Genomic DNA, 12366 nt, shown 5'->3' with positions numbered 1-12366 from the left:
CCTAGTGTCACTCGCATGGAACTTTCATTACGATCGTGCGCGGCAACATGGGAGAAAAGTTGATCCTTGCCGTCTCCGAATATCCCATTCCATATGATATTACGCTAGAATCATACAGAAACCTCACGAGCAAAAATGAAGCTTGGAAGAGAGTTTGTCAGTCTGCCAGGTGTATTTTGATTGACAAATGTGAAGAATTAATGCAAATCTTTGTCCCGCCTAAATTACCATCTAGCCTAGTATTTCAATGCAGTAGTATTATTCCACGCGGTTAACATAATGAACAGTGCTATCAGTTAAAAAAAAAAGTAAAGTTATGTTCATATGCTACTGTGATATGAACAAGCAGTATGGAATAAAAAAATGGCATATTAACTAGCAGTATGAAACTAGCAGTGTTGGGTGTTGGCTAATGCATTAATAATAGCCTAAATTAAAATAAGGGATCAGTCTTCATGTTTTTGTTATTTGATTAGTTACCTATGATGTAATTTTACAGTAAATTGAGTTAATTTTACAGTTATGTGATTGTTTTTAAACTTAACAGTGGATGAGTGCAGGAAAAAGAGGAGGGATCTCCGTGATGTATATGTCAGGGAAAGGAGAGAGGAGAAGAAGAGAAAAAAGCGGAGCAGCGGCCAACCAGAAACGCCCTTGGCGTTACTATCATATAATGTCTTTCCTCCAACCATTTATCTCTTCTCGTCCCACTTCTGGAAACATGGAAGTGGAGAGAGAAGAAGGGAGAAGAAATGAGGAAGATAGTGCAGAAGTAATGGCAGAGGAAATGCATGTGCAAGAAAAGCAGGGAGGACAGGACACAACAGAAATGAGAGCAGAGTTGAGTGCAGAAGAGAGTAGGGTGGGCTGTCTGTGAGAGGACATGACTGTAGAGGAGGACAGCAGAAAGAGGCAGTGTGCACAGCCAGGAGAGTCTTCTTTTGAGCGGACACTAGCTGAAGCCATACAAACTTCCTGTCCTGTCCCAGCTGGATCAGAAGATCCTGACATTGCAGTTTATAGACACCATACAAACTGACCTGGAAAAAAACCTTTTGTGAAACTGTGATGGCCCTTAAAAGGGCCTTTGGTCTGTTGGAAGGCCTTCTACACCAGATGCTGCATGGAACCTCACCATGTGCAGAGGAAAAGTAAGATGCGCAGGTTTCCCTCACATGGACAGCCTCCCTCGAGGAATCGTTAGCACCTTGACGGGCGATGCTTTGCATGCTGCTGTTTGTTCCATCCATTGGTGCACAGGGGTTAGTGGTTTTGCTTCTCCGCAGGAGATTGTGGAGGACACATGTCGCTTTAACACATGCTTCCACATTCTGAGGGGGCTGACCCATGACCCGGTGGTACATCCTGAACCTAGATGTAAGAATGCCAAATGCATTTTCCACAACTAGCCAGTGGCGAAGCCAGGATGTTTTTCTAGGGGCGGCCAGGGAAGGGCCAGCAACCAGTCTGGAGTGGCACAGATATCTTCATTATTTTATATAAAAAATGTGTTTGACCATAACGTAGGCCTACTGGACTATTTTAGTGCCTTAAACACAACTGAGTACAATTAATTTCTACTTAACTGAATTGAGATTGCAATTTATGACTTAGATCAAGTAACACTGGGTGAATATGATTTTTTTTTTTGTATTATTCCTCACCTCCAGGTATTTTAATAAAGGGGCTCACTTTAGCTTTATTGCTCATTCAGCTTCTCAAAACTCGTAAATGCTTGTTCTCCAACATTACTCATGGATGAGGCGTGCAATGATAAAAAAAAAATGTGAAAAAGGCCAGAAATCAACATAACAGTACAATTTGTTTATGCATTTAAATGGTTTAATTTTCGCATATTTTATAGTATAAGTGCACTGTATAAAATTAAATTACTAATAAAAAAATACAAATCAACTTACGTCTGATATTGTGACCTCGAATTGCAGGATATGCTATATTTGATTTGAACATGCATTTGAGAGACGTGGTTTGCTGCTTATACACGCACAGTTTGCAGCTTTAATCGCCTTTTCTGTGATTTCATGACTTAGATGTAGACATTGCTTAGAGAAAAAAGATTTTAAACAGCCCTTTAATCACAGAGCAAATAAATAAGTCAAAGCTTGTTCTTGTGTTATAGTTACTCAAATCTAGGCTGTCACACTATATTTCACACACTGGTTGGCCAAAAATATAACATTAGCTCTACTGAACACACACATCTGCAAAAAACACCCTCAGTCTTCAGTCCAGAAAATAGCTTTTCATATTTCATAGCAGTTGATTCTGTTCCCCTCTGGAATTCCTGTTTCCCCTCGGGTTGCAAGGTCTGTGTAATAAACTCAACCAAATAGTTTATTAAACATTGCCCCAAAGTAGCCTAAATTGTGCCGCATGCAAATACACCAAACACACCTGGATGTAAGGAAAGCAAAAAGGGACAAATCTCTTGCTACACTGCAGCATAGTAAAATGATTCTCACACTCCAGTTAATGTTCTGTTATTATTTTTCTTCATCTTGCAGTTGTTGCTTTGTTTTTGTCTTATGTCCGAGTTTTTGCAGTTTAATTTTTCCATTGCAAATTAGTGTAATCTGTCCATGCTGACGTTTCAATATAGAGCAACAATACATTTGAACTAATATTCTATGATTAATCTGTTTACCTTCTTACTGATACAGTGGAATATAGTTCATATAGATCAAACCTATATGAGGGAATTCTAAATTACAAACTCAAGGTATTTATCCATGTCTTAAAAAAAAGAGCAGAAATATTTAACTTGCATATGTTCCTCCAATTTCCAAGTTAATGGTAAGCAACTTCTCTACACTAACACATTTTTCATAGTAAAGTGAGTATAATGATACAGCAACACTTTATAATAACAAAAAGTCAGTTCTTGTCAAGAAACTATACTTAACTGACTTAAAGCAACTAGCACATGGACAATGACCTGATTTCTAATTTCGGTTTATATAGGTATATTCCTTCAGCCTTTAGAAGAAAAGTGGCTGCTGGACAAAAAGAGGCCAGACAATTTTTATTTTAGAATTAGAAAAAAGCAAGGCATTGATAAATGGTTAAAAAGGCTACTAAATATTTTCCTTTTCAACACTGCTTTGAGACATATAAACTGATTATGTTGGGGAAAGTCACAAATGCATGTTCAGGACCAAAGATTTAAATGAGTGCATTTATTGACCATTACACAAAATAGCCTATGCTATTCTGACTAAATATGAAGCAGTTGTGTACTAGATTAATTTATTTCACAGGTTTGGGGCAACAAAGATCATTCTTTCTGACCAAGGCACAGAGTCTGTTTACCAGGTTTATAGTTTATTGAATAAAGGGGGGGTCACTATGAATTAAAGTTGTCATGTGTGCATATGGTTCTGATTTATACACAACTTTTATGGTTCATTGTATACTTATTCTAGTGTATGTTTTGCATACACACCACACAGTTAAGCTTTCAGTGCATACATAAATACAACAACAGCAAGGCATATAATACAAAGATATAAATAAATGAGCATAAATGAATAAGTATAAGACAGTATAAAACAAAATAGACAAAGCCTCAAGCATCACACTGAAATCGGTAATAAATCTGATTTAAAAAAAAAAAGTTAATAATTTTCGAGTTGTGAAACCCTCTTCTTAAAACTATTTTCAAGTTTAGGATTTAGGACGGTATTTTGAACCATTTGACTTGCCGTACATGCTCTCGCTTCTTGTGCTCGCTAGTTCTGATCGTACTCGGCAACTGAACTGAGATGATGACATCACTGAATCAATGATGAACTGCCTTTAACTTTCATTCTGCATTATTGACACACTGTTTTCCTAATTAATGTTGTTCAGTGCTTTGACGCAATTCTTTTTGTTAAAAGCGCTATATAAATAAAGGTGACTTGACTATGTTTGCGTAAAGGGAAACAGACATTTCGAGGGGAACAGATCGACTGCTGCTGCAGCGGAGGTATTCTTACCTTCAATGCTTAACTTAGTTTGCAGGCTACTAAACTAGCCAGTGCAGTGTAGTTCGACTTTAAGCTGCTACTTAGTGCTAGATACATTTTTCCTACACATTTAGAGAGAACTACGATATAACTAAACATTGATTTACCATACATCTCAATCGACTGATTCCAGCGGTTTTGTCGTTGCTACTCTGTGTATCACCGTCCTCCTGTGTTTCACGGACCAGCAGCAGTAGGTGCAGCGCACGCTCATCTCACGGGTCACCTGACCTGCATGGCCAAACCTCCGCTGAGCCGAAATCAGCTCTCAGTCTCCGTACGACCGTTACGGTGTTAGTTAAAAATGTAAAACTGTCCCTTAATCAGTTGATCAGCTGTCATCATTGATTGACAGCATTTCTCCTTTCTTGTGTTGACGAACTTGACCAACTAGCTATCAGATCTGGGGTGGCCACAGGGGTGGCCAATGAGCTTTCAGGGGTGGCCCCGGCCACCCCAGGCCACCCCCTAGAATCGCCATTGCAACTAGCCTGGCCCGGGACAGGCGGTAATTGAAAATCCGTTGGCATCTTTGCAGGTTCTTTCCTGGATAGGGCCGCAGGAGATGGCTTCGGAGTGGGAAAGCTTCATCCGCAACGAAAGCATGAGGAAGTGGGCCTAGATGTTCAGCACCTGGTAGATGGGCATCTGGTGGGAGTGTCAGCGTACCTCTTCAAGGGCACTGCCAAAAGCAGAGTCTCTCAAGGTTCCACCATCTCTTCCACGGCCATAAGCACCCACATTTATCACCCTAAAGCACTAGTTGGCATCAGCTACTGCAAGTAATACGATGGAATAGGTTCCTTTATAATTGTAAAAATGTGAGCCTGAGTTGGGTGGAGCTTGGATGACCACATGCTTACCATCAGTGGCCCCTAAACAATTAGGGTAATCCCAGCGCACATTAAAGTCCTGGGCGATGGTCTGCCAATCTTCTTCTTGTGGCACTGGCATGTACTGATGAACCAGACCCTCCCAGATAGCGTTTGCCACCTCAGAAACAATGCTGGACACTAGACCAGCCCACTCTGAAGCGAAAGGACATTGAGTGGTATGTTGCTAGGTATCTGAAAATATAAGAGACGTTGGTGGTTAGAATTTAAATAAAAAAAATGCAGGTAATGCTATGAATAATATGGCTTGAGAATAAATTATATTTACAAATAATACATTATTATAAATTATTTTATTATTTTTCAGAAAAGAAACTGTTATAGGCCTATTTGATGACCTGCCATATTATACTATTTCATGTAAATTGTATAAAGATAAATTGTGGGCATATATATATATATATATATATCTGTGTGTGTGTACACATGCACACATGGGCCTATATACATAATCATATATACATATTTATTTTGTTTCTATATCACTGATCTAAGTTTGTACCTGAGACAGATTGCCAGGCGCTCGGCTGTGCTGATGGATTCCCAGAATGGAGTATCCTCCCTGGTAATTTTTGGGCCAACAGCCTGGAGAATCTCATCAAATTCCTCTCGTGAGACCCGAAAATACTCACGGAAATCTTCCCCGTTTTGGTGTAGACGCATCTCTTGCACTAAACGGTGATACTCGCCGAGATGTTTGCTCCGAGCCAGATAGTGTTTTACCCACACTGATTTGGAGTATTGCTTTTTGCGTCTCCAGTAAATGAGTGCAACAACAAGAGCCTTTATTCTCCATGCATTAGCCATGGTTTAATGAATGAATATATATATATATAAAGTCTTGTTTTCTGAGAAACTTCTCAGCGGGGAATGATATCTGCCTTGCTTTGAATGAAGTTGATTTCTCTGACTCCACTGATAGATATTTGCTATTGTTTGAATCATAAACTCACTTCACATTGATCAGTTTGTCATGGAAATTCAGTTTCATTTTCAGTAAATGTATATTGTTTTCTGAATCTTCAGACTTTTGCACTGGAAAACTAGACAGAAATCGTGAGGAAGAGCAGCAGTGTTTGATCATGTGATCGTTTGACCTGTTGATAAGAGGAAGTCAGAGCTGATCAATCAGATCCTGAAGAACAGGGAGCTTACAGCTGCTGTCAGCACTTTAGACTCTCTCCAGGTCAATGTTAAAACCCAATTCAACTACAGTCTCTTCAGTCAGTCAGTCAGGCTCCTTCTCTCTCTAGACTGCAGTTTTTATACAGTTTGCAGAACGTCAGTGTGATCATCTGATCTCTCTGTCAGGACATTAACAAATGCAGTAGATGTGTGTAGGCGTGTGTCAAGGAGCAAGACTAGATCGGCTCACAAATCACTACTGACTCTTATTGAGTTTCTACTTTCTGTACTGTTTCCATCAGGTCAGTTACTGATCAGTGTGCCGTATCATGGTTTGTTTTCTAAAAGCAGACGGGGCTGTGCTCCTAGTTTCACTGTATGCAGAATAATTCAATGAGATTTCAATGCTTGTGTTCAATCTCTGTCACTGCATTTCCCAGCAGACACTGCTCTCACACACACTCAGTATGATGCTCCGTGGGTATGACAAGCCCTTTTAACTTCTCATGTTTAAAACACACCCACATCTATTCTCCTGCAACTAGTACATACTTGTTTTTAGACACTAGTATTTGATTAGCTACTAGAGCTTATACTTTATGTACTACTATCCTTTTTAAAGATACTAGCACTTACTCATCAGATACTAGTTCTTGTTTATTAGATACTAGTATTTAATCAACACGGTCTCACTCCCAACTCGTCACATATGGACGCTTGGTCAGGACCCCTTGGCGTCACATTTTAACGCACTGGGTATCCCTTTGGCTTTATTTTTCAACGAGCAGGGCAGTCCAATTGACTTCTATGGAACCCTGAACCCGAGCCTGAGGCGCCGAAATTTGACGTTTTGGGTAAGCACGCGCAGCCCTTTGTTTGCTGTGGATGAAAAAAAAAAAAAAAAAAAAAGTTGCCTGTGGATGGATCTAGACTACAATATATACGAATAGATAGGAATAGGCTACAATAAATGATCTATGCTGAGGCTGGTTAAATGGTGCCCCCCATATCATCTTTATCTGGCCACACAACTAGGTTTTAATGTTAAGAAATCCCTCGCAGTCTGATATCAAAGCGCCCTCTGAGAAATAGGGGGAGCGTTCGTCGTGCTGTTTAACAGCATTCAGCGGTGAGTTTAACAACGCTCTACTGCAGGTAGAATAGCCTCCAGATGTGAGTTTAACCAAAACAACGCTCAACTGCAGGTAAAACACTATTCAGCGGTGAGTTTAACAACGCTCTGCGGTGCGTGCAGTAAGCAGTTTAAGCGTTTTCTGCCAGGTCACAGGGTAAGTGACTAATTATAGGTGATGCATGCTGGATAGTGTTTATTTTTATTTTTATAGGAGTCTGGTATTGATAAATAAATGCACATATGCTTGTGTTCGATTTATCAATGTCTTGTTTATTTATTTATTTATTAAATATCCTCTAAATTAATAACTCTGACATCATTGTATGGCGCGATCGTGATCCCGAGGTTCATTGCGTTTTTCCCTTTCCACTCGGTAAGTAGAAATTAATTAAAAGAGATCGAGACTATTCTTAAATTTACACAATAAAACTGTAGAATCAGGACAAGTTGTGTTTAGAACTTTTAGACGTGTAAGGCAGCAATTTATTAGGACGGTTAATGATAGAAAATTAAATATATATATATATTTAAATTACTTGCTGCACCACATGTGCAGTAGGCTAGCAAAGTTAGCTAATTAAATTCAAAGTTAATTTTTTTCGCATATAATCATGAAGGTGCAATCATGGGGAATACAAGATTTTCAGTACTGATGTGTTTCCAGTTACCTATTTTATATAGCTCAAACTATTAAGCCATTTTAGCTAACATTATAAATGGTCAGGCCAGTAATTGTTTAAAATCCACGGATAATTTGATAATAAATGCCTAAATATTATCTATAATAATCAGTAGAAACAAATTCATAACAACAACAGTATTGTGTCTCAGCACAATTTCTCACTATAGAATAAAACCATGTGTATAATTAATGTAATAATAAATGATGTTGTCATAAGTTATTGATTGATTCATGTACTTTTTTACAGTGAGTTCTGCTGTGGTTTTGTTTGGAACTATTTTTGTTGGCGAAATAGAGCAAAACTTACATTATTAACAATCACAATCAATTAACAATTAATAAAATCAATTTTACATACATTCAAGCCCAATCTGACAACACAGGTGAAGAGAATACTTGTGTAAAATGTTAAATTCTGTTTTTTTTGTTTTGTTTGTCTGTTTGTATGTTTTTTCTTTATCATTAGGTCCCTCAAATTTGCCAGCAAAAATTATCTTTATTCTAACACTCCACCACATACACACACACACACACACACACACACACACACACACACACACACACACACACACACAAATAAATAACAAAGGCACTTTTAAGAGCCACGTTCATCTTGTTCACCTTTACCCATCACCTGTACTCTCTTCAGCTCTCTTTCTCGCTCCCCTCTCCTCTCTTTGTCTCTCTTTGTCCCCCCTCCCTGTATATTTATTTATTTGTCCATCTCTTTGTTGCGAGTCTTTCTGTCTGTTTGTTTTTCTGTCCATCACTATGTCCATGAGTGATTCAGAAATCCAAGAAAATCTAATGGTCTTGGATAACTTGGTTGATCATCAAGAACTGAAGGATGAGCTCCAAAGTCTTGATGACTTTCTTGGTGAGCTGCAAGAAGAGGAGGCAGCAGCAGCACCATCAAAGACACCTGAGCCAAGGCAACCAAAGGTGCACTGGAGAAAAAGAGACGTGCATGGAAATATTGTCTATGCAAGGCCGAGATCAAGCAGGGATCAGTCAAAAAAGGGTCAGTATTGTTTTTCATTAAAGATTTTTGGAGAAATCACATTGTTTAGGACCTTAATTTTGTAATAAAGCAATTAAGAAAATGAAGGAATACATGTTTAGCTTGATATTTCAGGGAAACAATCAAACCAGAACTAGTGATTTGATTTCTGACATAAAAAGTAGATTTATTAAAGATGTCACTAGTCTTAAGTGAAAGTGAAAAATTAAGTGAAAGTGGGGCATTAATGTTAATATTAAATATTTTTGTAAAGCAGTATGAACTACAAAATTAGCACATAAAAAAAATGTTTATTTTTGGGCTGTTATGACATTTTAGGAAATCTTGTCAATATTATGGTTATGCAGTAAAATGTGCCTGCCTGGTTACCATCATAATAAATCGCTTGCAAGTTATTGGTCTTGGCTATTGGTTATTACTGGTCTTTTCGTAATTTATTCACCCTCAAATTGTTTAAAACCTGTATTCATTTATTTGTTCTGCTGAACACAAAGGAATATATTTTGATGAATATGGGTAACCAAACAGTTGTGGGACATCGGTGACTTCCTTAGTATGGAGAAAGAAATACTATGGAAGTCAGTGGGGTCCACCAACTGTTTGGTTACATACAATCTTCAAAATATCTTCCTTTTTGTTCAGCTGACCAAAGATATTAATACAGGTTTAGAACTCTTTAAGGGTGAGTACATGATGACAGAATTAAAAAAATTGGGTGAACTATCCCACTAAACAGTGAGCTTGTGCCATTTAAGTCTGGTAATTTCAGTTGTAAATTTGAATAATATATGTAAATGTTGATTTGTGTTGTTTTTATCCTCTACAGCTGATCACATTCAGAACACTGATCCTACCTTCAATGCTCCTGACACTAACTGTGAGGTGGCCTTTGCTCCAGAGACTGTTGGTGTGTACTTCATTGTACACCATTTTCATTGTTTCCATTTATATCTGACAGTGGGTTAGAATGTTAATAAATGTTTTCTACAAGAGTGTTTTCTACAAGATCTCCAGCACTCACTGAGCGATTCCTCAGGTGATGAGGCATCACCTCTTGGAACCCCAAGAGATCCTCTTCTGGCATCTTCGAACTGGGGCATTCATCAGAGTCTCTTTTCAGAGAGGTGGAGGGCAGAGAGACCCCGTCTGGTAAACACGGCTGCAGCAAAAGAAAGTGTGGCAACACACATCTGCCAGCAGTGTTGGAGCAGTCCAGCAGTTATCCGGAGCAGTCACTTCTTCTGTGCTGAATGTGACATCAGCGTGCACACCAGACATGTCCTCCACAATAGAGATGCCATGACTGCTGGCTTCTTCCAGCCATTGCCTCCAACAACTGTCGTGGTCGATAAGGCTCTTTCCCAATGTGGTAAGTTTTGGTTTGTGTTTGTACAACATATTTCATTTTCAGAATAGTTAAGCTCATAAGTTTTATTTTTTAAATGATCACTTTTTTCTCTTTTTGATTGAGCTTGAATTTATGTAGATACCCTGTGTCAGTCGGCTTTTTGAGCATATCTTGTGTTCTTTTTCAGCAATGTGCTTCAATAACATTGATCCATTACAATCTTATATTACTCAGTCAATACAAATTATGTTAATTCACATGTACTGTGTGATCTTTTTCAGTGCGGCTTGTACCTGTGGAAATGCCTGACAAAATCTGTGGTTGTTCACCAGAGTCATTGAGGGTCAGTCCAGGAAAGACTGTTGCTGTGGTCACAATGAATGGTAAGAATGTGAAGAACTTCATTTTGTCCTGTTTGAGAAGCATCTTATGAAGTATACAAAGTAATGTATAAGTTGTATTAAGAACCCAAACCCTGACTGACCCAGCAAAGGATTGCATTACAGTGGATGTGTTTTTGATTTTTCCAGGACGATATGATCTAAGCATGCCCGAGTTATTTTGTGAGGCATGCCAAGCCACTTGGACTCCTGCAGTGGCCGACCTTAACAGCAGTGACTACTGGCCGGCAACTCTTCAGTTTGCCACAATTTATACTACCGATATATTTTTCTCATTTGAGGAAATGAAGATGGTGGCACCAGGACTGTCCTGTCAAGCATTTTTAAGAATGCTGGATCAGCGAACTGTTCGCTTTGGTCGTGTGAGTATTGAATGTATAAATCCTGCAGTATCGTTAATGTATTTGAATTGTGGGCTGAAAACCTGTTTGATGTTAATGTATTTGTTGTACATGTATAAGCTTTTGGTTTCTTTATTTTTAATAGACTGGCAAGATCTCTGCAGACAGTTTTCAGAAAAGTTTTTTTGAGTGGGAGGCTGTGCGATTTGAGGTGGACAGTATATGCAAGGAAGAGCCCTTCATCTGCCCTGCATGCTCCCCAAATATGCTCGCCGTTTCCGTAGATGGAAACCGCAAGCATTACCGTTTTAAGAATGCTGCTAGGTACTTCAAACTGTGTCACAGTGTTCTTACATATTAATAAGATAACATGGCTCTTTATTATGCACTAAGTAATCTTACATTATAAGTTATAGAGTTGTCGAAAATACTGACTTATAAAAATTATAAAAAATTATAAAAATGTGACTGACACTTTTAGCGCTGATCATTTAAAGCCATTCTCAGACATATCCAATGAGTGTGTGAACACAATGGCCAATCAGAGGTGTTTATGAATCCGCTCAACAGCGCTCAAAGCATTACGTTTTTTTAAATTTCAGACTGGTACTGAAGTTAGTACTTATGACAACTCTAATAAGTTATCATAAACTGTTTTGTACCTTTGTTGTTGTTTTTGTTGTTGTTGTTTTTTTTAGATCTGAGGAACAGGCCATCTAGCCAAAGATGAAGATGTTACAAGATTTGTGGACCACATTCACAGCACAACCAAACATGTAAAAAGTGTATATGATGATAAATAAAACTACAATACTACAGTAACCTCTTACTGAAGAGTTTGTTTAGAAGAGTCTTGTTTTCATTGACCATTATCCATGTTGTAGGTCAGTGGGAGAGGTGTTTGTGGAGGGGAGCCAGAGAGACCTCCCAAAGATCTGCCAGCAAGGTAGATGAAGAGGGATTGGAGGTTGCGGTTTGTCGGCACGGAGTGCTTCTCTGTGCTTTAAATATGTACAGGGGTGAAATTTTTGCCTATCCCCTGTACCTTCAAGAAAACTTGGCCAGTAGGCAAGTCACTTTTTTTTTGTATGGATGTGACCTGCAAATATTGGCGCTACCTGCAAAGAGTTACAAAAAGCTGCCCAGAGCTCCAGCACCTCCTTAACATGAGGCCATTCCTTTCGGTATTTCATGCCAAAGCCCATGATTTTAAATGTGAGGTAAGAAAATGTTGCTATGTGACAGAACCACATTATCTTAAACCAAACATCAGCAAACATCTTGTTCTTTGTTTATTTATGTTTTCTTACTCAGGTGAAATGGAGTGGGTCGTATCAGGATGGGGCTGGACTAACACTAGGGGAGGAGGTGGAACAGTGCAATGCCTTCCTC

Source organism: Carassius auratus, chromosome 50 (genome assembly GCF_003368295.1).
Source record: "Carassius auratus strain Wakin chromosome 50, ASM336829v1, whole genome shotgun sequence".
Lineage (NCBI taxonomy): Eukaryota > Metazoa > Chordata > Actinopteri > Cypriniformes > Cyprinidae > Carassius > Carassius auratus.
This window is presented reverse-complemented; position numbering follows the sequence as displayed.